The 23,624-nt window shown below is 40.1% G+C and overlaps 1 protein-coding gene across 1 annotated transcript in view; it reads left to right on the plus strand.

The window, feature by feature from the left end:
* Positions 1-107: 107 nt before the first annotated feature.
* The window catches only part of rbbp8 (retinoblastoma binding protein 8), a 146,751-nt gene continuing 123,234 nt past the window's right edge, over positions 108-23,624 (plus strand). The window contains exon 1 of the mRNA XM_063066051.1: positions 108-193. The gene's annotated coding sequence lies outside the window, so the exon portion shown is untranslated. The remainder of the gene's footprint in view (positions 194-23,624) is intronic.

Consider the following 23,624-nt stretch of genomic DNA (forward strand, 5'->3'; position numbering starts at 1 on the left):
CAGTGGCGCCAAGCCTGCGAGCGGCCGGAACACCATTCGTTTCCTATTGGCTGCGGCTCCAGTCAATCATCGAACCGCGCCCCCGTCTTCGTGACGCAGTTTCCGGCTGCCGTGCTTGCCGCCTTCGTTCGAAGTTTGTTCTCCACTTGGAGCGACCGGCGATTCAATCCTTGAAACCCCTTCAGGGGCTGAGGTAAGAAAAGCGGGGCGAGGGGGGCAGAGGCACTTAGCGGAAAATAGGGAGTGTGAAAATAAGACGGGACAAAGTAGAGAGAACAACTGCGGAGACGCGGGATGCAGATGCCGTGGTCTGAGGCAGGAGCTGACCGCCTGAGGAGCTGGGCGAGCTGGGCAGTGTACCTGCGGCCGGAGGAGCCGCCGGACGAGAGCATGCAGCCGCTGTCCCTCTCCTTTCGCAGATGCTGCTCGACCCATCGGGGGTTTGTTGTTGTATTGCGAAGGCTGCAAGTCCAGGGAGATTATAGAGCAAATGCAGGTACAGAATTGGGAGTTCAGCTGTGTGCAGAAAGCATAGAATGCTACAGCACAGGAGTAGGCTCTTCGGCCCATTGTGTCTGTGCCAGCGCGATCTCTGTACTGCCACGATGTCAGTGTAAACTAAACCCATCTGCCTCTATATGGTCTCTATCTCCTGCCTGTTCAAGTGCCTGTCTCAATGCTTCCATCTTCTACCCCGGCACTTATTCTATGCAAATACAAATGCCTTGTGAGCCTCCTTTAAACTTTCCCTCTCTCATTTTAAAGCTATGTTTCCACCCTGTGGAAAAGACTGACTATTTTTATCTCATTTTATTTACAGACCATCTCCAGGTGATGAATGGGTTCTGTTTTTACGGGGGTCCTTAAATCAACTTTGCCCATAAATTGGAAAATGCATGAAAATCATCCCATGGTAACTAAACCTCCATAGTATTGTAATAAATGACATCAAAAACACAATACTGATAAGAAAGAACAATTATTAAAAGAAAGGAAACTAGTTCTGCCATTCATCAGAATTAACATATCTAAATAATGTTGGACTTTTGAATTTTGTACATATTGGTAACACAAAATGCTGGAGGAACTCAGCAGCCACACGGCATCTATGGAAAAGAGTAAATAGTTGACTTTTCAAGCCAAGATCCTTTACTTCTCTGACTTCTCTTCCTTTCCAGTCCCCCCACTTCTTACTCTGACTTCTCATTTTTTTTTCTCCCATTCATTGAAGGGTCTCAGCCCAAATGATTATCTGTTTACTCTTATCCATAGATGCTGCCTGGCCTGCTGAGTTCCTCCAGCATTTTGTGTGTGGTGCTTGGATTTCCAGCATCTGCAGATTTTCTCTTGTTTGTACATAGTGGTGTCATTTGTAATCTGGGGATGGCCTGTACTTCTATTGACCCTCCAGCGAAACCAATCCAAGTTTGTCCAGTCTCCCTGTATTTCTAATATTCTCCAATCCAGACAACATCCTCATACACTTATGCACCTTTATCAAAGCACCATTCTTTGGGTAATGTGCAAACCAGAATGTTGCAAGGACTTGGCAGTCTCCTAACTGATGAAGACAATTATGCTGTATGCCTGCTTTAACTGTATCAATGCTACAGTAGTCCTGTCATTTACCATATAATTTGCTCATGATTTTACCCCCTAGAATGTCCAATTTCATACTTGCCAGGACAAATCCATTTAATGTTTCTCTGCCCATATTTCCATCTGATCTGTTGCCAACTGTAACTTTTGACAGCTTTTCTCACAATGCTCAAAACACTAATTTGTATGTCACCTGCTGTCTTAGTAATTAGCTTAACCACATTTTCATTGAAATTGTTATACATACAATAACAGAGGTCTCAGCACTGATTCTTGTGGAACGAGGAGGTAAAATCATGAACAAGTTATACAGTAAACGGCAGGACCCTTGTAGCATTGATGTAGAAGAATCGAAGAGCAAGTTTATAGTTTACTGAAAGTAGCAACACAAGTGAACAGAGCAGTACAGCAGGCATACGGCATAGTTGCCTTCATCAGTCAGGGAACTGGCAAGTCACATTTTAGCTGGCTAGGCATATTTGGCATATTGTGCAACACTCTGTTGCATTACACGTTACAAATCTCTGGTCAGAATGATATTCCTTCAGCATTACCCTTGGTCTTCTATGACTAAGTCAATTTTAAATAATTACCAACTTTCCATGGATCCCATGCATCTGGATCAGACTACCACGAGGGATCTTGTTGAAAGCTTTACTAATGTTAATCACCTTCATCAGCACCTCAAAAAAAAACTGGAGTTAGTCCTCCCCCTCAGAAGTCCATCCCTAAGAAGTCCATTCTTTTCTGGATGTGAATAAATTCAATACTTAGGAAACTTCTCCAGTGGTTTTCCTATTACTGATGGAAGACTCTCTAGCCTGTAATTTCCTGGTTTGTCCCTTTTGCTCTTAAAAGAAAGGGGCAACATTGGCTGGTCCTCTGGGATATTGTCTGTCCTAAAGAAGATACAAATAACTTTTGTGAAGGCCACAGCAATCTCTTGATTCCCTCAATAATTTAGGATAGATCCCAACAGCCCCAGGGAATTTATTCGTCTTAATGTTATGCAAGAGAAACAAATCAACACCTCCTTGATATAAGTATGCCCTAGAATAGCAGCATTCTTCTTCTTGATCTTACTGTCCTCCATGTCCTCCTTGGTGAATACATATGTGATTAGTACCTGCCCACGTTCTCTGGCTCCAGGCATAAATTCCTTCCTTTGTCTTTGAATGATCCTATCCTCTTTTGAGTTAAAGCTCTCTTGTTTTAAATGTATGTATAAAATGCCTCAGGTTGTCCTTAAGTCTACTCTCCAATGACATTTAATGGCACCTTTTAATGCTCCTTATTCTCTGTTAAGTTATTTCCTGTATCTTTTGATATTCTTTGACGGCCCTGTCCAGTCTCAGCTTCCTAAACCTCACATATGAGGTCTTTAAATGACTCCCACATATCAGATGTGGACTTGTTCAATGACGGCTGCTCCCAATCTGGTCTCTCTGGCTCCCGCCCGATAGTGTTATAATTAGCCTTTCCCAGATTTAGTACTTCTCTCTGAGGTTCAGTGGTATCCACAATTATCTTAAAACTTGATACTGATGAGTTGACCATCTGTACTGTCCATGTCTTCTGAACCGACCAGACTTGATAATCAAACAGTAAACTTCAGAAGAGTTTGCAGTTTGTCCACTTTGTTGGGGAGCTTTGATTAGGCCAGACGATGTGGTGAAAGATTTGAGATTAGTTCTGTGGCTAAGCATTTAGATCTGCATCGAGTCTCAGTTAGTGAAGTGCGAGTGCTATGTTAGAGGGTTAAAGCTTGATAACTTGAGGCACTATCTGTGGAAGGAAATGAGCAGCTGAAATTTCAGGTCAAGACCCTTCATCTAGACTGGAAAGAAAGAAGAGAGATAGTTCATATTTTAAAAAAAGGGAGGGAAGGGATGGAGCAGGAGTAGGCAGGTTATAGGTGAGGTGGGGTAGCAGGTAGATGAGGGATGAAGAGAATTGGAATTATGAAGTCTGGTCAGTTCAGAAGCTGGGAGGTGATAGTTAGAATAGTTAGAAGTGATAAAGGACTGAGGATGATGGCATGTTAGAACTATAACATATAATTCAGGCCTCAACTAGTGTATAATTCTGAACGTGATACTGTAAGTGAGATCTGATTGTATTAGAGTACAGAAGAAAGTTCAGATTTTCAGGGCTGCAATCTTGGCTGTGAGGAAAGATTGGATAAATGATGTTGGGATGAGGTTTTGAGAAGATTTATTTCTTGGCAGAAAGGTAGGTCATTGTGTCTTAAAATAATTGACAGGGTGTGATTAGAGGGCAGATGAGTTATTTTTAGCTCAACTTGAGAATGGTGGAGGTCTGGATTTCAGTGTTGGAGTGTGGGATATTGGAGACAAAAACTCATTATTTAAACAAATACTGCATATGCATGTAAATCTGTGAACCACTGAGTTCAAGTCCAAGAGCTACAACAGAGGATTAAGCTGGATTTCTTTTCTAGAGCTAATTGGATGAAGTGTGTCATTCACTTTTATTCTGTTTATCCTGTACTCTTGCCATTGAACTAGAAAAATGCTTTTCACTGGGATTGACAGGATTTGATCCAAACTTTGTGGGCTGTCTGCCTGGACTTTGTATGTTTCACCTGCGACCTCTTGGGATCCCGACAGGTACTCAGTCCAGTTTTCTCCTCTTTCCCCAAGATGTGCTAGCTGGTTAATTGGCTACTCTGAACTACCAACAGGAGAAAGTCTGCAGATGCTGGAAGTCCAAAGCACACCCGCAAAGTGTTGCAGCATCTATGGAAATGAATAGAATACTCTAAATTTTTCCCTCAGTGTGGCTATGTCATGTGAAGTTGCAGGGATCCAGGGAAGTAAGGTGATGCTGGGAGCCATTGTGCACCCAAAGGATGAATAGTCTTCTGCATTGTACTGTATTAAGTAAGTAATTTGTTGTTTAAGGTGTCTATGTATCCAATAAACCCACTAGAATATTAATCTTATTTGTCATAACCAAAACAAAATGCATAACAAAGGAGGCTTTGCTGAAACTGCAGGTTCTCCCCTGTTTATGAACACCCAACTTGTGTGCCTTGCGTATGAATAAACATTTGGAAGACTGGCAGGATAGATTTGCTGACAGTTACCATGTGAGAGTTTTTTTTTTGGACTCCATTTCTGACTTACAAACTATGGGTTGTGAGCAGTTCACAGGCCAGGAACCTGTTGTAACCCAGGGGGACCTGTGCAATATTCAACAAAACCATCCTTGAGTTTGCTTCAAGTTTTGATCTCAGAAGTGTAAAGGAGTTATTATAGCATTTGAGCCACTGCAGAGTGTAGCTTCTTGTAACTAATGAGAATGAAGAAATATTAGTTTTAAAAAGTTGAAAAGATGTGTCTGTGAGGTGATGGAATTCCAGTGTGAGTCTGTAAGAAATGGGAGCTGAAGTGGGTCATTTGGTCTTTCAACCCTCGTCTGCCAGTCACCAAGATCATGATTCATTTTGTATTAGTGTTACTTTCCATCACTATCACCATATCTCTATTATTATTTTATTACCTGGAAATCTATCAGTCTCTATTTTGAATGAGCTTGATAACCGAACCTTTACAATCCTTGAAGGTAAGAACATTCTAAACCAGGGATGGCCAACCTATGGCGCATATGCCAAAAGTGACGCATTGGATGATTAGAAGTGGCGCATTGCACCCCAGTGGTCATAATAAAAAAGTAAGCCTACTCATGCAAAAAGTATTAACCAAAAACAGATTTGTAGAAAAAAAATCTATAACAGAAATTCAAGTAGCTTAGAGCTAGAAATGGGTTTTACTGAAAATAAATCTAAAACTTAGCAATTATTTTTAGCGATTATATTATTTCGTGCACATCTTTTGGCGAATCTTATCTTCTTTCACATTAATCTATTTTCAATTTTTAAAAAAGTTCAATGAGTCAAACTAGGAAAGAAGGACTTTTGCTCTGTAGTCGTTCCATAACAGTTCAATACACGTCTGAGATTTGTTTGATCCTGAGGCGCCAGCCGTCTTCACCAGCGGTGCGTTGCAGGTTTTTGCCAGTCAGTTTACAATTGACACTCGTGCGCTACGCAGTTGTGCTTTGTTCGTCCTTTCAGAACATTTGCAGTTTTGTACTTTTTCGAAAATTAAGCCTTGTTTTTACATTCAGTTACCCATCACAGTGCAAAAGAAAATGAGCAAAAGAAAAGCAGAAAGTGATAGTAAGTGTGAATTCAATGAACAGTGGGAAAATGAGTTCTTATTTATAGCGGGTCCGTCAGGAAAACCGTTGTGCATTGTTTGTGAAAACACTTTCTCACATAATAGAAGACATAATCTTAATAGACACTATAAAACACAACATCAGACTGAAATAGAAGGAAAACTGAAGCTAGTGCTTGGGTTTGAGTTACGAAAAGAATATGTGATTAAGAAAAAGGAAATCAAAAGAAGACAAAATATATTTGTTAAGAGAAGTCTCATTAAGGTAAGTAATGTTTATCTTGTTTTTATATTAAATCAATATGTCATGTAAAAATGCTAAATATGTCTATATTAACATATTTTTACAAGAATTGAATGGGGGGGGTACAAGAATTGTATGGCGCATTTGAACTCGTGCGTGAAAAAATTGATGCATGGAATGTAAAAGGTTGGCCACCCCTGTTCTAAATGTTCATCGTAGTCTGAGTGAAGACATTTTTTCTCATGTCAGTTCTAAATAATTTAACCCTGATTCTCAAATGGTATCCGCTACTCCAAGACTCCTTAGCCAGGAATAGCACCCGCTGTATATCCAGTTTGTCAAGTCCTTTTGAGGGGGTTGGGGCGTGGCGGTGAAAACTGGTTGAGATCTCTCTCATTTGTCTAAGCACTAAAGAATACAGTTTGAGTCTGCTGAATTTCTAACCATCCACGGAACTAGTTTAGTGGATCTTTTCTGCACTGCTTCCATGAGGTGTGTATCTTTTCAGGGTATGGTGAGCAAAACAGTACACAATACTCTGGGTGTAGAATTATCAAGGACCTGCACATTTGCAATTACCATTCCTTACTCTAATCAAATTGTCTTATTACAAAGGCTTAACCTGTCATTGGACATCAGGTGTGCTGCACCTGATTTTTATCTTTGTTCACTTGTGTATGGACACGCCCATCTTCTTTTGAACATCATCACTACCCATTCACTCACCAGTTGACATTCTTTGTATATCTGGTGTCCACCAACATGGGTGACCTCACATTTTCCATATTATATTCTATCTACCATATTCTTGTCTATTCAGTCAGTTTGTCCCAGTCCTCTTGAAGCCCCTTTATACCTTCTTAAATACTTAGAAATTGATATTGTTCCCCTCAACCCCTTGGGTTATTTTGGGTTGAAAGTAGCTGGAGCCCAATAGTCACAGTCTGTGAACAGTTTGTTTGTTTTCACTCTTTGCTTTCTACTCAGTAACATTTCTATGTTTTGTCAGAAGATTACCCCTGATTAAATGCATTCGGACCTTGTGGAACTTTCAAAGATCTTCCAACCATACAAGTGCGCCAGAGTTGCTAGTTCCTATTTAGTTGTAGTATGAAATACCACTTGAAAATGAATGGCAGGGCTACATTATTACCAGGTTCAAAATAGGTCATTGCACAGTGGACCTGCTGTTTATCTGTGTTACTTATAAAACTGTATAAAATAGTACTTTCTTAGTGTGCAACTACATAGTTGGTGTGATCCTGGATCCTTTGTGTCAATGGGATCCAGGAACTAGCTATCTACCGGATGCAAAGTTATTACAGTAAAAGTTACTTAGATAACCATTTCGTCTGTGTTAGCCTACAGGGCAATGGTCAGAAGAAAGAAGTAGGTTTGAAAAGGAGAGATTTTTACCTGTACACTTGGTGATTTATTTATTTAGAGATGTCTGTCTGTCTGTATCTTGTTTTACGGCGGTTGGCATCCAGCTTAATGGTGCATTACCGCCACCCTCTGCTCCAGAATGTGCACTAGACATACATTCCAAACCCCTTCACCCAATCACTCACACACACACACACACACAAATCTACACTTCACCCTCCCATCTTTGACCATCCTAGTATCCTATTCCTGTTTATTCATCATATTCTATAAAAAACCCCTGTACCCCTTAAAAACGCTAAAAAAATACACGGACATGCTCTCTCACCCATGCCCAGCAACCCTTTTAATGTGAATTCCTGCATCCCCAACTCCCTTAATTTATTTCTCATCATCTCTCTCTGTCTCCCATACTTCCTGCAACTCAGAACTACATGTTCTACTGACTCCTCTTCCTGACATTCCTCACACAATCCTTTCTGGTGTTTCCCTATCATTTTCAATGTTTTGTTTAATGCACAATGCCCCAGCCTTAACCTAGTCCACACAATTTCCTCTCTTCTGTTTCCATTACCTACCCTAGTAACTGCAACACTCTTTTGTATTTGATATAAATGCCTCCCTTTCCCCTCCCTGTCCCATTTTTCTTCCCACATTTCGTTGACTTTTTCCCAGATTACACACTTAACCTCTGCTTTACTGATACTAATGTGCATTTCCACGTTTTCTTTCTTTAACGCCCTCTTTGCCAACTCATCCACCCTCTCATTCCCCTTCACCCCTACATGTGCTGGAACCCATAGAAGTTTTACCTGACCTCTCTGATTTGCAATTCTTGTAACTAACTGAAGGACTTCATAAAGTACATCTTGCCGACTGTTTGTGTGAAAAGGTCTTAAACTTGCTAGAACTGAGGATGAATCTGAACATATCAATGCTTTGGCTTGTCTGGCTTTCTGCACCCATTGCAGCGCAACCAACACTGCCAGCATCTCCACTGTAAACACCCCTAACTTATTAGATGTTCTTCTGCTGATTCCAATTTCTTTTGCTGGTATTACCACCCCAAACCCTGTCACTCCTGTTTCAGGTTCCTTCGCACCATCCGTATAAATGTGAGTATAATCACTATACTTTTCCATCACATGACAGTTAAATGCATTTACCAAATCTGTTTTATATCTTTCTTTCCTTTTTACCTCTAACAAATGCCAGTCTATGTCAGGCCATACAAGCTTCCATGGAGCTACAACCGGATAAACTACTGAAGGACTTATCCTCAGATCAAATACTCCACATTCTTTCGCAATATCATTCCCTACCCGACTAAAGGTATCCCTCTGAAACCTCCCATTTTCCCAGCACTCCTGCAACACTCCTTTAGTAGGGTGAGAATCATTGTGCCCCTGCAAGTTAGCCCAGTAGTTTGCCATCAGTTGCATCCTTCTTAGTTCCAAAGGCATTATTCCCATTTCTACCTATAGGGCTGACACTGGTGACGTTTTAAAAGCCCCACTGCACACTCTCAAGGCCTGAGCCTGAATCACATCCAGTTTCCTTATAAGAGACCTAGCTGCTGATCCATATACTATATTTCCATAATCCAATACAGATCTCACTAAAGCCACATACATTCTCTTCAAAGCTGAACAACTTGCTCCCCATTCCCTACCAGTCAAACACCTCATCACATTTATTACTTTTTTACATTTCTCCTCAACTTTCCTGATATGGTCTGCCCATGTTAATCGTGAATCAAATATAACTCCCAGAAATTTAAATGATGCAACCCTTTCTAATTCAACCCCATACATTCTTAACTTCTTCCCTACCTCAACCCTTTTCCGGTAAAAAAAATACAGTTTGAGTTTTATCTACGAAAATCTACATCCCCAATCATAACCCCACTCCATCACTTCATCAATTGCTTCTTGTAGTTTCCTGATTATATGGTCCATGTTCCTGCCTCTTTTCCACAAGGCCCCATCATCCGCAAACAGTGACCTACCTATATCCACTGGTACCTTTGTGAAGACATCATTGATCATAATGATGAAGAGTAACGGGCTAATCACACTACCTTGAGGTGTGCCATTTTCCACATGTATTGTTTTGATAATTCTGATCCAATCCGAACTTGAATTTTTCTACCAAACAAAAAATCTTTAATCCAATTAAAAACTCTCCCACCAACCCCCATCTTGTGCAGTTTAATTAATAATCCTTCCTTCCACATCATATCATAGGCTTTTTCAATGTCGAAGAACACTGCCACAACTGACTCTCTATTTGCCTGGGCCTTCCTTATTTCAGTCTCTAACATAATCACTGAGTCCATGGAATTCCTTCCCTTTCTAAAACCACTCTGATAACTTGCCAGCATTCCCCTTTTCTCAAGCTCATATGATAACCTTTCTGTTATCATCCTTTCCATTATCTTACATATACTTGATGTTAATGCAATTGGTCTGTAGCTAGTGGGTTTTGACAGATCCTTGCCAGGCTTCCTTATTGGAATTACTACTGCTTCTTTCCATGCACTTGGTAATCTTCCCTCCTCCCACACTCTGTTATAAAAATGCAGCAACTTCAAGAGCGCTCCTTCTCCTGGATTTTTTAGTATCACAGAGCATATCAGATCTTTCCCTGGGGAGGTTGGTCTCGATCTCTATTTAGAAATGTCGTATGGAATGGGCCCTATTGAACCAGCGAGTCACACTGGCCAGCAGCCCACCTATTTAACCCTAGTCTAATCATAGGGCAATTTATAATGACCAATTAACCTACTTGGCAGTTAATTTTCCACCTGTGGTTGTTAGTAACTCATGTTAAATCTGTGGCATCTGCAAAGCAACAGCCCAGTCCATCACAGGCAAAGCCCTTCCCACCAATCAGCATGTCTACAATGCGCACTGCCACAGGAAAGCAGCATCCATCATCAAGAACTACCACTGTCTAGGCCAGCGGTCCCCAACCACCGGGCCGCATAGCATGCGCTACCGGGCCGCAAGGAAACGATATGATTTGGCGATAGGAGTCAGCTGCACCTTTCCTCATTCCCTGTTGCGCCCGCTGTTGAGCTTGAATGTGCGCGAGGTCATTACGCACACGTCATCCATGTCAGCACGGGAAGGAGATCAGCTCCTCGGGCTTGCAAATGACGATGGGCTGAAAAGCATATTTGACATAACATCTCTGCCGGCATTCTGGATCAAAGTTAAGGCTAAATATCTTGAGATAGCCACGAAAGCGCTGAAAACGTTGCTTCCATTTCCAACATATCTCTGCAATGAAGCAACGAAAACTAAATTGCGGAATAGACTGGACATAAGGAACCCCCTTCAAGTATCGCTGTCTCCCATCACCCCTCGATAGGACCGTCTTGTTGCAGGGAAACAAGCCCAGGGCTCCCACTGATTCAGCGATATTGGTGTGTTGCAATGATTTTATATGTTCATACGGGGAAAATATGTGCTGTGTGTTTATTATCCAAACGTTACTTAAAATGTTATGATGCTATTGACTTATATAACCATATAACAATTACAGCACGGAAACAGGCGATCTCTGTCCTTCTAGTCTGTGCCGAACACTACTCTCACCTAGTCCCACTGACCTGCACTCAGCCCATAACCCTCCATTCCTTTCCTGTCGATATACCGATCCAATTTTTCCTTAAATGATAATACCGAACCTGCATCTACCACTTCTACTGGAAGTTCGTTCAACACTTACTTCAAGCTCCCCTGTCCTCCCCTGATAATTCACTTATCGTTATATTCATGCGAGGAAAATATGCGCTGTGTGTTTAATATTAAATTTGTTAGATAAACCCTTTTAGAAACGAAATTGAGTGTATTAGCTACATATCACCTATATTGCGTTCTTGATTAACACCCACCCCCCTGAACAGAATCGCCAAAAACGATTTGTAGAAAAAAATCGGCACGTACACCTATGCGCAAATCACGCATGCGCACTGGTGCCCGCGCAAGGCTTCATGTTCATTGTAGTCTTTCTCGGGATAAACCCAACGTATTTGACTGCTACTCTTGCTCATTGGCAACCCTACCCCACCCCCGGTCAGTCGGTCCGCAAGAATATTGTCAATATGAAACCGGTCTGTAGTGCAAGAAAGGTTGGGGACCCCTGGTCTAGGCCATGCTCTCTTCTGACTGCTGCCATCGGCAAGGAGGTATAGGAGCCTTAGGTCCCACACCATCAGGTTTAGGAGCAGTTTTACCCTTCAATCATCAGGCTCCTGAACCAGTGTGGATAACTTCACTCACCTCAACACTGAACTGATTCCACAACCTGCGGACTCAGTTTCAAGGACTCTACAACTCACGTTCTCAGTTTTATTTGTTTGTTTGTTTATAAGATTTTCTTCTTGAGCACATTGGTTGTCAGACTTTGTGTGTACTTTTTTATTGTTTCTATTGTATTTCTTTGTTCTGCTGTGAATATCTGCAAAAAATGATTCTCAGGGTAGTATATCGTGACAGATACCTACTTTGATAATAAATTTACTTTGCACTTTGAAGACCAAAGTAAATTTTATTATCAGAGTGCATAAATATCACCACAACAATCCTGAGACACACTTTCTGTGGGCCTACTTAACAAATCTATAGAACAGTAACTGTAAACAGGATCTGTAAACCTGGTGAAGGGTCTCGGCCGGAAACGTCAACTGTACTCTTTTCCATTGATGCTGCCTGACCTGCTGAGTTCTTCTAGCATTTTGTGTGTGTTGCTCTGTAAACATCAGGAACTGTAATCTGTAAATAAGTTGTGCAAATGCAGATAATAAATAATAGCAATGAATAGCAAGCATAAAATTATAAGATAAATGCATTCTTGAATGAGTGTAGTTATCCCTTTTTGTTCAAGAGCCTGATAGTTGACCATTCTTGAACCTGGTAGTGAGAGTCCTGAGGTACTCATATTTAATTTGACTTTAATCTAGATATTTTTGTAGATGCTAGCGTATGAGGATCTGAGTGAAATTTGAGAATCAGTTAAATTGAAGAGCTCATTTTGGTTTGCAGAGTTACTTATTTGGAATCATGATATTGCAATATGAAAAGGAAACAGTTTCATGTGTTTAAATGACTGTGAGATGTGATATACATTATCAAAATCAGAACATTCAGTCCAAAATCTAAAGACCAATGTTGAAATGTAACAAAATAATATGTGAATAAATCAAACTCAGTTGATCCTTTAGAGATTATTTTTGCATTATTTGTTGCAGGGGGGTTTGCTGGCTACATTCAAGACCTGAGAAGCAATTTTTTTTTGCAAGTGGGTGTTGGTTTCAATTGAGAGTTTTAACAGGTTTGCGCTCTTAACTTAGGGATTTCAAATTGACTTCACTGTAGGTGGATTACTAATTTATATAAAATTTATTCCAAATTATTTTTTCACAAGTGTTGTGTGATATTTAAAACAAAACTTGTTAGGAGTCAGTTAAAAAGGTCAGAAATAAGTACCAAATTTCCAATTCATCAGGATTCTAATTAAAACAGGACAATGGAAAATTACAATTGCTGCCACAGACCACCAGATTTTCGGGCTTTTAGAAACTACGTGGAAAACAAGTGTTCAAATTCTCTTGAACAGCTTTTTTGATGGCTCTTGGCCTGTATTCACTGGAATTCAGAAGAATGAGGGGTGACCTCATTGAAGCTATCGAATAGTGAAAGGCCTCCATTGAGTGGATGTGGCGAGGATGTTTCCTATGGTGGGAGTGTCGAGGACTAGAGAACACAGCCTCAGGATAGAGGGGTGTTCTTTTAGAATGGAGATGGAGGAATTTCTTTAGCCAAGGAATGGTGAATCTGTGGAATTCGTTGCCACAGGCAGCTGTGGAGGCCAACTTATTTTCATATTTAAGGCAGAGATTGATAGATTCTTGATTATTCAGGGCTTGAAGGGATACAGGGGGAAGGCAGGAGATTGGGGCTTGGAGGGAAAATAGTTCAGCCATGAGGAAGTGTTGGAGCAGACTTAATGGGCCGAGTGGCCTAATTCTGGTCCAGTGTCTTATGAAAAGGTGCTGGATTTTAACAGAAAAGAGGTTTTTCATTGTTAGGTATTTGATCATGTATACTGACTGTGGATACAAATAAACTGGGTTGGCTGAAATTTTTCAGATTAACATCGTCATAACTTTTAGAATCAACTCCTGAAGCAGTAGGAGGGAAATGATTTTCATCCAACATTTACCCAAGTGACTTATGGGGCTACTATGAAGATTTTAGATGTGTGTTTTATTGTGAAGGTTTTACTTTAACATGTATTGACCAGGTCCTGACAGTTTCTTACAATCTACTGAAATTTTAATCCTCTAGCCCCAAATGCAATGGCTGACCTCAGTGAAGATTCCGGCTTTTAATAAAGAATATAATCCGAAGAACTATTGTTTAATCTGTTTTATCATAAAGTGTTGGCGCGTGGCCAAGTGGTTAAGGCATTCATCTAGTGATTCGAAGGTCACTAGTTCGAACCTTGGCTGAGGCAGCATGTGTACAAAAAATACACAAAAACCACAAAAAAAAATTGTTCTGCGACGACACTGGTGCCAAGCTGTATGGGTCCTAATGCCCTTCCCTTGGACAACATCGGTGGCGTGGAGAGGGGAGACTTGCAGCATGAGCAACTGCTGGTCTTCCATACAACCTTGCCCAGGGAGGCCTGAGCCATGGAAACCTTCCAAGGCGCAAATCCATGATCTCACGAGACTAACGGATGCCTATAAAAAAAATCATAAAACTGTTTAAAATATTGTTAAGCCCTGTACTAACTTAGAATTTTTGAAAGAAAATTTACCATAAACTCCATCTTATTTTTGTCTAAAATTTATGGGGCCATTCTGATACTAAGTGGTTTTACAGAGGGATCTGAGAGGGGCTGTGGGATGCTGGTATACAAGGTAGTTTGTGAGTAAACTATTAAGCTCAAGGATATCTCATCTAAATAACTTAATACAGCATACATAAATGAAGAATTAACAATAATCTTAATTAAAAAAAACTAGGTGTTGTTCTTCAGGAGGCAATAACTGAATGACATGCGAGGTGGTAGGGGGGCAAGGACTGAGTGGAGTGCCAGACTTTTTCCCCGGGTGGAAATAGCTAAATTGATAGGGCATAATTTTGAAGTGATTGGAGAAAAGTACAGGGAGGATGTTAGCGGTAAGGTTTTTTTACACCAAGAGTGGGGTGGGTGTGTGTGTGTGTGTATGTGTATGTATGGAGCATGCTGCCAAGGGTTGTAGAAATGTCAGATACATTAGGGACATTTGAGAGACTCTTCGGCACGTGGATGAGAGGAAAACAGGAATATGTAGGAGGGAAGGGTTAGGCTGATGTTAGAGTAGTTTAAAGGGTCTGCATAACTGCCTGGGCGAAAGGGACTGTGCTGTGCTGTAATGTTCTATGTGTGTTCTAAGATGGGTGACAAAGTCTTATTTAAAACCTCATGATTGAAGATTTTTTTTTACAACATATGAACCTTCAACCATTGGAATCATTTCTTCAAAGACTATAGTACATAATATTGCTGCAGTGTGTCTTAATCTTCACCTAATATGATTTTGAAAGGAAGAATTGTTTCAGTGGAAAGACTCGATGGAAATCTAATTGTTATTTGAATCCCGAGAATGTTGCCATGGGCCTGGAAAATTAAGTGGATTTTCTAAGAAATAGCAAGCTTCCCAAAACTTGTATATTGATGGAATTTTTCTTTTGTAACCTTTTGTTTTAAAATTAAAACTAAATCTTTATGATGGCCATTGGGGGGTGCTGTGCAGTCATTGACAGCATTATGCGTATAGGAATAGAGCAAAACCAATTTATTAACAAGCAAGCTCCTAACTAGATAATTTGTTTTAGTGAAAGATATTAGTGAGGTTTCTGAGAATAAGTCCTGTCCTCATTAATTGTGCAATAGGACCACAAGAACAGACAGGGTCTCATTTTAAAGTCTGTAAAATGCCAGACCTGTGAAGGAGCAGAGCTGGTTTGGTACAGCACTGGAGTTTAAATTTAGCTTTTTTGTATGACCTGTTGTGGGGGACTTAAATTCCCTTCTGAGCCACAATTGAAGCTGAAGAGTAGAATCTATATATTTATTTAAAAAAGAAATAAGGAGTGTATTACTGGACTGTCATATTGAATAATTTGTATGAAAAAACATCACAATAACTAACTAGAATTTATTGACCCCAAGCAGCATTACAGCAGTGATTAATGATTTAGGAACTCTTATTTTAGAGGTTCATAGTTTGTATCTAGATGTGAGGTGGCTGTTTTTAAAAATATGTGCATGGTATTAAAAATAATTTATGGTTTATAGCCTTAGTAGCCTTGCACATAACATTTTGTTGCAGATCATTCCATTGAACCCTAACGGGGTCTGACAGTACTTATTGTCCATTGGCATCTCTTTACAGCTGCTAAAATGGGGGAAAAAAAGGTAAAAATTGATTTGTTCTTGTCATGTATACCCAGATGCAATGAGAAATTGTTGTGCATACCATTCATACAGATCATTTCATTAGGTCAGGTCAGGACAGCTCATTCTTTTGTCTAATCACAAACAAGAGAAAATCTGCAGATGCTGGAAATCCAAGCCACGCACACAAAATGCTGGAGGAACTCGGCAGGCCAGGCAGCATCTACAGAAAAGAGTACAGTCTATGTTTTGGGCTGAGACCCTTCAGCAGGACTCTTGTCTGTCTTTTGTCTATGCTTGTTTGCTCTGATTCCATTACTTTTCTCAGCCAGTGCAAGTCCTATGCGCAGAAAAGAACTGAACTCTAAACCATGTCCTCTTATCTAGCATGGGCTTAAGGGGTGAATAGTGTAGGTTGGTAATTTTTGCAATTTTGCAATTTGTAATTGGCTATGGGAATTTTGAATGGTGGATGTGGAGAAATGCAATTAACTTCTTGTCATAGTCTGCATTGCCCTTATTTTAGGTGTGCCACACTGAAATGTATACAGTCCTGCCCTGTGTAATTTGCATGGTCAATGGCTATTTTCAAACCTGCTATTCAACATTGTTTTATTTCCTTCCATCATGCTAATGTTTATTTTGAAATAGTTTCTTTATAGAGCATAGTGGAACCTTTGCAAGTATACCAGAAGGGATTATTTTTTAAAGTGAGACAGAAATCACTTAGTCTTGTCTTGATCCAATGCAGATGCAGAGGGGAGAAGAGAGAATGTCTGGGGTGGGTAGGGTCTTTGATTATCCTATCTGTGTCCACAATTTGCTGCAATTTCTTGTGGTCACGTGCAGAGCAGTTGTCAGACCAAACAGTTGTGCATTCAGATAGGATGCCTTTTGTAATGTTTCAATATAAATTGGTAAGGGTCGACAGGGACATGCCAGATTATTTGTTTCCTTCTCATGTTGCCCAGCCATTTTCAATGTAGTATATATATATATGACCCAAGATCTCTCCATTGTACTCCTTTTGGAATCCAGTATCCAGTTGTGAGTTTGGGACAGCAGTGTGCTGATTGGTTAGGGTGCCATGGTAGTGTTGCGGCTAGTGCAATGCTATTGCAGATCGTGGCGTCGGACTTCAAGTTCAACTCCAGCACTGTCTGCGAGGAGTTTGTACATTTTTCCCATGACCACATTGGTTTTCTCCAGCTTCCTCCCGCAGTAAATTGTCCCGTGATTAGGCTAGGGTCAAATAGGTGGGTTGCTGGGCAGCTCAGCTCGTTGGGCCAGAAGGGCCTGTTCTGCACTGAATCTCCAAATAAATAATGGCTACGTCAAGTTATCAATCAATTTGTATGATTAAATACATGGGAAAAATTTCAAGTTGCAAGTCTGATTTTTAAAAAATGGATGACAATTAAGGATATCAGCACATTTTTGGGTTATTACAAAGTTTTCTTTCTTAAAGTCTGAAGCATTTATTATCAAGTTCAAATGCTGTTTATGGTTTTAATACTTTGCCTATTTACAAAGTATTTAACAGATGATCATGAATATTCTTGCAGGTTCTGATTCTTTATCTCATTATTTTACCAATAAATTACAGAAGTAAATATTAAAATTAGATGGCCAATGGGTGAATGAAAATTAAGTACATTTAGGAATATTTCCACAATGACAACCACCCATGCAGGAATGGTTCCTGACTTAAACGCTAAATATACTTAACAATATTCCCTGCTCTATTTAGGTTTCCAATTTGAATGTCAAACTCGATGCAGCCTTTTATTCTAACTTGGTTCATTGAATTAGTCTCCTTTGCCTCCAACATTGAAGTATAATTTTTATTTCTTAGGAGCTGGATCTGGGTGGAATGTTCAGAACGTTATCCGAACAGTATTGGTTGTAGTTGGGTGTTACCATCTCTCATTTGTATTCTACAATTTGCCTACGTTCTTCAATTGGTCTTTGATTGCTTTGCCATGGTTGGACATGTTTAGATTTGAGAACACTTTTCAACTTTATCTCTTGCTGATTCATATTTGTGCTTAACTAAGTCATTAGTTAATTTTGGGGAACTTTGGTGATGGACGATTGTTCAAATGTCTCAGTGCCTATCAGGAGAAAATAGCTCACTGCTGTACTCTGTCTACACCCATAACTGTGTGGCTAGGCACAGCTCAAATGCCATCTATAAATTTGCCAATGACACAACTATTGTTGGCAAAACTTTAGATGGTGACAAGGAGGCGTACAGGAGTGAGATCGATCCGCTGGTTGCCTGGTGTTGCAGCAATCACCTTGCACTCAACATCAGTAAGACGAAGGACTTTAGTAAGATTGGGGACTTCAGGAAGGATCAATCAAGGGAACACACACCAGTCCTCACAGAGGGATCAGAAGTGGAAAGGATGAGCAGTTTCAAGTTCCTGGGTGTCAACATCTCTGAGGATCTATCCTGTGCGCAAAATATTGATGCAGTTACAAAGAAGGCAGGATGGTGGCTATATTTCATTAGGAGTTTGAAGAGAATTTGTATGTCACCCAAGACACCCACAAATTTCTATGTGGTGAGCATTCTAACTGGTTGCACCAACACCAGGGGGACTGCACAGGATCAGAAAAAGTTGCAGGAAATTGGAAACTCAGCCAGCTCCATCATTGGCACTAGCCTCCCCAGCATCGAAGACATCTTCAAAAGGCGGCATCCATCATTAAGGACTCTATCACCCAGGACATGCCCTCTTCTCATTGCCACCTTCAAGGAAGAGGTACAGGAGTGTGAAGACACGCACTCAAAGTTTCAGGAGCAGCTTTCCCACTGCCATCAGATTTCTGAATGGACAATGAACCGATTCAGTCTTTTTTCTCTCTTTTTGCATAACATTTAATTTATTTTTTTATATATGCTAGTTTTTATTACTGTGTATTGATTGTACTGCTGCTGCAAAACAACATGTTTCACGACATATGCCAGAGATATTAAATCTGATTTGAAAATAAGCAATATAGCATGCTGTCCACCATCCATCATCTATCGGGTACCTGTTGCATGAGAATTGCACAGAAAATAGTTGTACTCCACATACTTGCATTCTGAGCACAAATTTATAACAGGATTACCCAACAATGTCAGCCTGTTAACATTTTAAATTAACAGTAAAATTCTATATTGTTAATGTCAAACACAGGCAACTCCACATTATTTCTACTTGGGTTACAGAAATTTACTCTTCCAGTGAATTAAAAATAAATGCAAAAGAAACAACAGATTTAGTCAGTTTTTATTTTCATTCAATAATGTTGGGGCAATAAGATTTGAATGTGATGTCACCCCATTGATCGGTTTGTCATTCACAGCTGAGTCCTTCCTTTCCTATACTTTCCTCAGTCCAAGGACAAGACATGTGTGAACAGATATCTTGGACTGCTGTGCTCTTCATCTATGAGTCATTTTCTCTGATGCGCTGCATTGTGGGGTGCCATAGAGTCAGAATCGGGTTTATTATCTCTGACATGTGCCACGATATTTGTTGTTTTGCAACATAATCCCCTTGAATTCTTTCTATGCCTTCTATATATTACTTAGTATAAGTGATAGTACATTATGTATTGCACTATACAACTTTGCCCAGGCCAGTGCCCTGGAAACCTTCCAAGGTGCAAATCCATGGTTTCATGAGACTAATAGATGCCTAAAAATACTGCTGCCACAAAACAACTTTCACAACATATTTTAGTGATAATAAGCCTGATTCTGAATCTCTTGAGGTGATGTCTGATCATAGCCCATGTGAAACATGGTTTCAAAGGTGAAACCCATGTCTGGGTAATAGAAACGGAGCACAAATTAGCTTTCCACACAAAATGCTGGAGCATTGCTCCCCTCTCTCAGCATGACTAGATTTGTAATGTTACTAAAACAACCTTGGCTTTGTTGTTGCTGTAACCTGGCAGCCAAACTGCCCAGACTGTTGTCAGTCATGCCAAATAGTGCAGTTAAAAGTGTACCTAGATGCACAGCTACTTAAGGTCATCCTGTACAGCTATCTCTACTGAAATCAGTATGTTTTTACCTGCCAGGTCACAGCCACTGGTAGCAGGATTATACTGCCTATTTCTGTTACATCAGGCATAGAAGTACAGACATAGCCTACCAAGCTGACTAATGTTTGTGTGCAATGCCTTGTGATTCATTTTATAAATATTTATTAAATTTTGTGGTGGATTGTAGCTAAAATAAGGTGATATCACCATAATCATAGTAAAATGGATTTTGGTGAACAGGGTACTAAGTGTGTATTGATAGCACTGTCAGGTGAGCTCCTTACCAAAATGAGCAGCCCAGATTATATTCTTCTCAATTCCTAGCTTTGTGTTGGTGAGGTTGTGCCTTAATGGCTTAGGCATGTTCTGCCCTTTAACATTGATTTGCAGCTGTTGAAATGAATAGGCTACAGACAAAGTAGAGCTGGGAGAGGTAGGTACAATATATTAGCATGGATGTGACAGGGTGAGGGGTTTCTTTCTGATGTTTATTACAAGGAAATGTGAAGCCAGTTTAAACCAGTATACACAGATACGTACAGACACACACACACATGCATACACATATCCATACACATACATGCACAGACACAAAATATTGGAGGAACTCAGCAAGTCAGGCAGCATCTATGAAGGGGAGTAAAAGGTCGATGTTTCGGGCAGAGATGCTTCATCAGGTAGCATTTTGTTTGTGTTACTCAAGATTTGCAGTATCTACAGAATCTATTGAGTTCGAACCAGTGCTTTTGGTATTTCAGTACATGGACTAGAACATATTTAATTTGTGTTTTGGTAAATTATTAAAGTAACCTCCTTTTTCATATTCAAATGGAAACTGACCATTTACTAACACACTGACATTTTTGTGTCATTTGAGTGTAGTTCCTGTGTTGATTTTATTCACAGGATGGTTATGAGCCAAACATGGGCAGATGGGACTAGCTCACTAGACAACATGGTCAGCATGGATGAGTTGGTCTGAAGGGCTTATCTCCATTATGTATAATTCTAGGAGTGATCAAAATTTGACAGCCAACAAAGGATTGTGGCTGGTGCCCTGAAGCTTAGTTTTGAATGCTGTAAAGGAGGGAAAAAACTGGATGAAATTCCATAGTTTTGGATATAGCCATCTGCAAGTGCAATTGCCAGTAGGCTCCCCAGGAAATAAGAATTGGAGGCTTGTAGTGCTTGAGAAAGTCACAAACATGGGAGTATTGAGGCTGAAGAAGAACGAGGGTCTTGAAAACGAGAATGAGAATTTTTAAAAAATATATGTCGAAACTGTTGAGCAGGAAAGAGTTGGGAACTAAACCCAATTTATTCTGGGGGCAGGAGGCCATATTGTCACCAGGTTTGCTTAAGAAAAAAACTGTGATAATATTCACAGAAGTGAAGCATTGTAAATGACGAGTAAACTAAAATAATTTATCATCAGGGAAAGTCAGATAACCCGCATAAGATATTGTATATAGTCATATAAGATAATCCTGTAAAACCAAGGAATTGACTGTGCACTCCAGGGTGGGGTAGTCAAGGGAACAGACAGCAGTCCTCTCCGAGGGATCAGCAGTAGAAAGGGCGAGCAGTTCCCATCTCCAGAGTGTCAACATCTCTGAAAATCTGTCCTGGCCCAACATATTGATACAATTGCAAAGAAGGCATGGCAACAGGTATATTTTATTGCATGGCACCAAAGACTCTAGCAAATTTCTACGTATAAACTGTGGAGAGCATTCTTAAAAATTGCTGGTGAACGCAGCAGGCCAGGCAGCATCTATAGGAAGAGGTACAGTCCACGCCTCGGCCCGAAACGTCGACTGTACCTCTTCCTATAGATGTTGCCTGGCCTGCTGCGTTCACCAGCAATTCTTATGTGTGTTGGAATTCCAGCATCTGCAGATTTCCTCGTGGAGAGCATTCTAACTGGTTGCATCAGCGTAGGGCATGGAGGGGCTACAGCACACAATTCTTGTACATATTTATTACACATATTTTTACTTGTGTAGGTGAAGGATGTAAGTAATAAAATTTGATTGGCAAGAGCTGCAGAGGATTGCAAACTCAGTCAGTTCCATCATGGGCTCTAGCCTCCCTAGCATTAAGACCATTTTCAAAAGAAGGTGGCATTGAGAACCCCCATCACCCGGATGTTCTCTGTTCTCTTTACCGTCAGGGAGGAGGTACAGGAGCCAGAAGACATTGAACATTTTAGGGACAGCTTCTTCCCCTCCACCATCAGATTTCAACATATTTCATGACATATGCCATTGATATTAAACCTGATCCTGAAATAAGGAAATTGTGCTAATTGATGTGAATGAATATTGTTACAACTGCTGCATATCTTACTTTAAAATTGACTAATTCATATCAAGCCTTATTATGATTAGTGTTAACTCAGTCACCCATTAGGGAAATTTGTGCAAATTTCAATGATCTTTCCTGTTGCATGGATGACTATCACCTCATTATACAAGTAAACCTGTTTTAAAATATTGTTTACAATGTATCTTATCCCTGGTTGAAAATAAATAGCCTTGGAAATGTAGGTAAACTTCTTGCGAACAAAGCAGTGCCTGTCCCTTTTTGCAAAAGAAGCTTGTGATTTGTAAATACTGAATAAGACTATTCATGATGATCTGATTTGTATCCCATTTACAATGTACTTTGTTTTGGGGCATCTGTGCATCATTATGTTTCAGGAAAATGTTTGAGATTCATGTTAAACATGTATTTCTAAGTTACATTATAAAAACTTAAAGATTAGCTTTACTTGTCTCATCTGCATTGAGACATACAGTTCAATGTGGCATTTGTATCAAATCAGCTAGGATTGTGCTGAGCAGCTCGCAAATGTTATCATGCTTTCAGTGCCACCGTAGCGTGCCCACAATTTACTAACCCTAACTGGCATGCCTTTGGAATGTGGGAGGAAACTGGAGCACCCGGAGGAAAGCCTCATGGTTACAGGGAGAATGTGTAAACTCCCTGCAGGCAGTGGTGGGAATCAAAACCCTATCTCACAGCAGACGCTGTGCTGACTAACTAACTGCTCTGCTACCGTGTAGAAGGCGAACTGACCTGTGTAGGTCAGCATTGAGCAACTAGTTTCAGATAATCATACGACAGGGTGGCCTTGATCTGTGAGAAAGTGAATGTACCGTATAGCTGAATCCATTATATTTAAGATTGACATGGATATAAACAGGTCAAGTTTTTGTTGAAATTTATGCAGCTGCAAGAGCACTCTTAACAGTTTAAATATCTGTAGGCTAAAAGAAAGGAAAACAGACGACATGATTCTTTTATTAATTTAGAGTAAGCCCCAGCAAAATTGCAGGTGCAACCATTTGAGGAACAGTGTTAGGCAACAGTTTTAATGTAACTTCTACTGTCATTTTACATTGTACTACATTTAAATCTTTAAATCTTTAAATCTAATTTATGGTTTAATCTTTGGGAGCAATTTGGGTTGGGGCTACTAGCAGAATGAACAGAATAAATTGGATTACTATTATTAAGTTAGACTAATGGAAAAAAAAGTAATAAATTTGCAATATATAGAATTACAACCACCCTGTATTATGTACAAGCAGATGTAACAATGTGGCGTATAATTAATAGAGAACACAAGCGATTCTGCAGATGCTGGAAATCCAAAGCAACATACACAAAATACTGGA

The sequence above is a fragment of the Mobula hypostoma genome, chromosome 1 (genome assembly GCF_963921235.1).
Source record: "Mobula hypostoma chromosome 1, sMobHyp1.1, whole genome shotgun sequence".
Taxonomy (NCBI): domain Eukaryota; kingdom Metazoa; phylum Chordata; class Chondrichthyes; order Myliobatiformes; family Myliobatidae; genus Mobula; species Mobula hypostoma.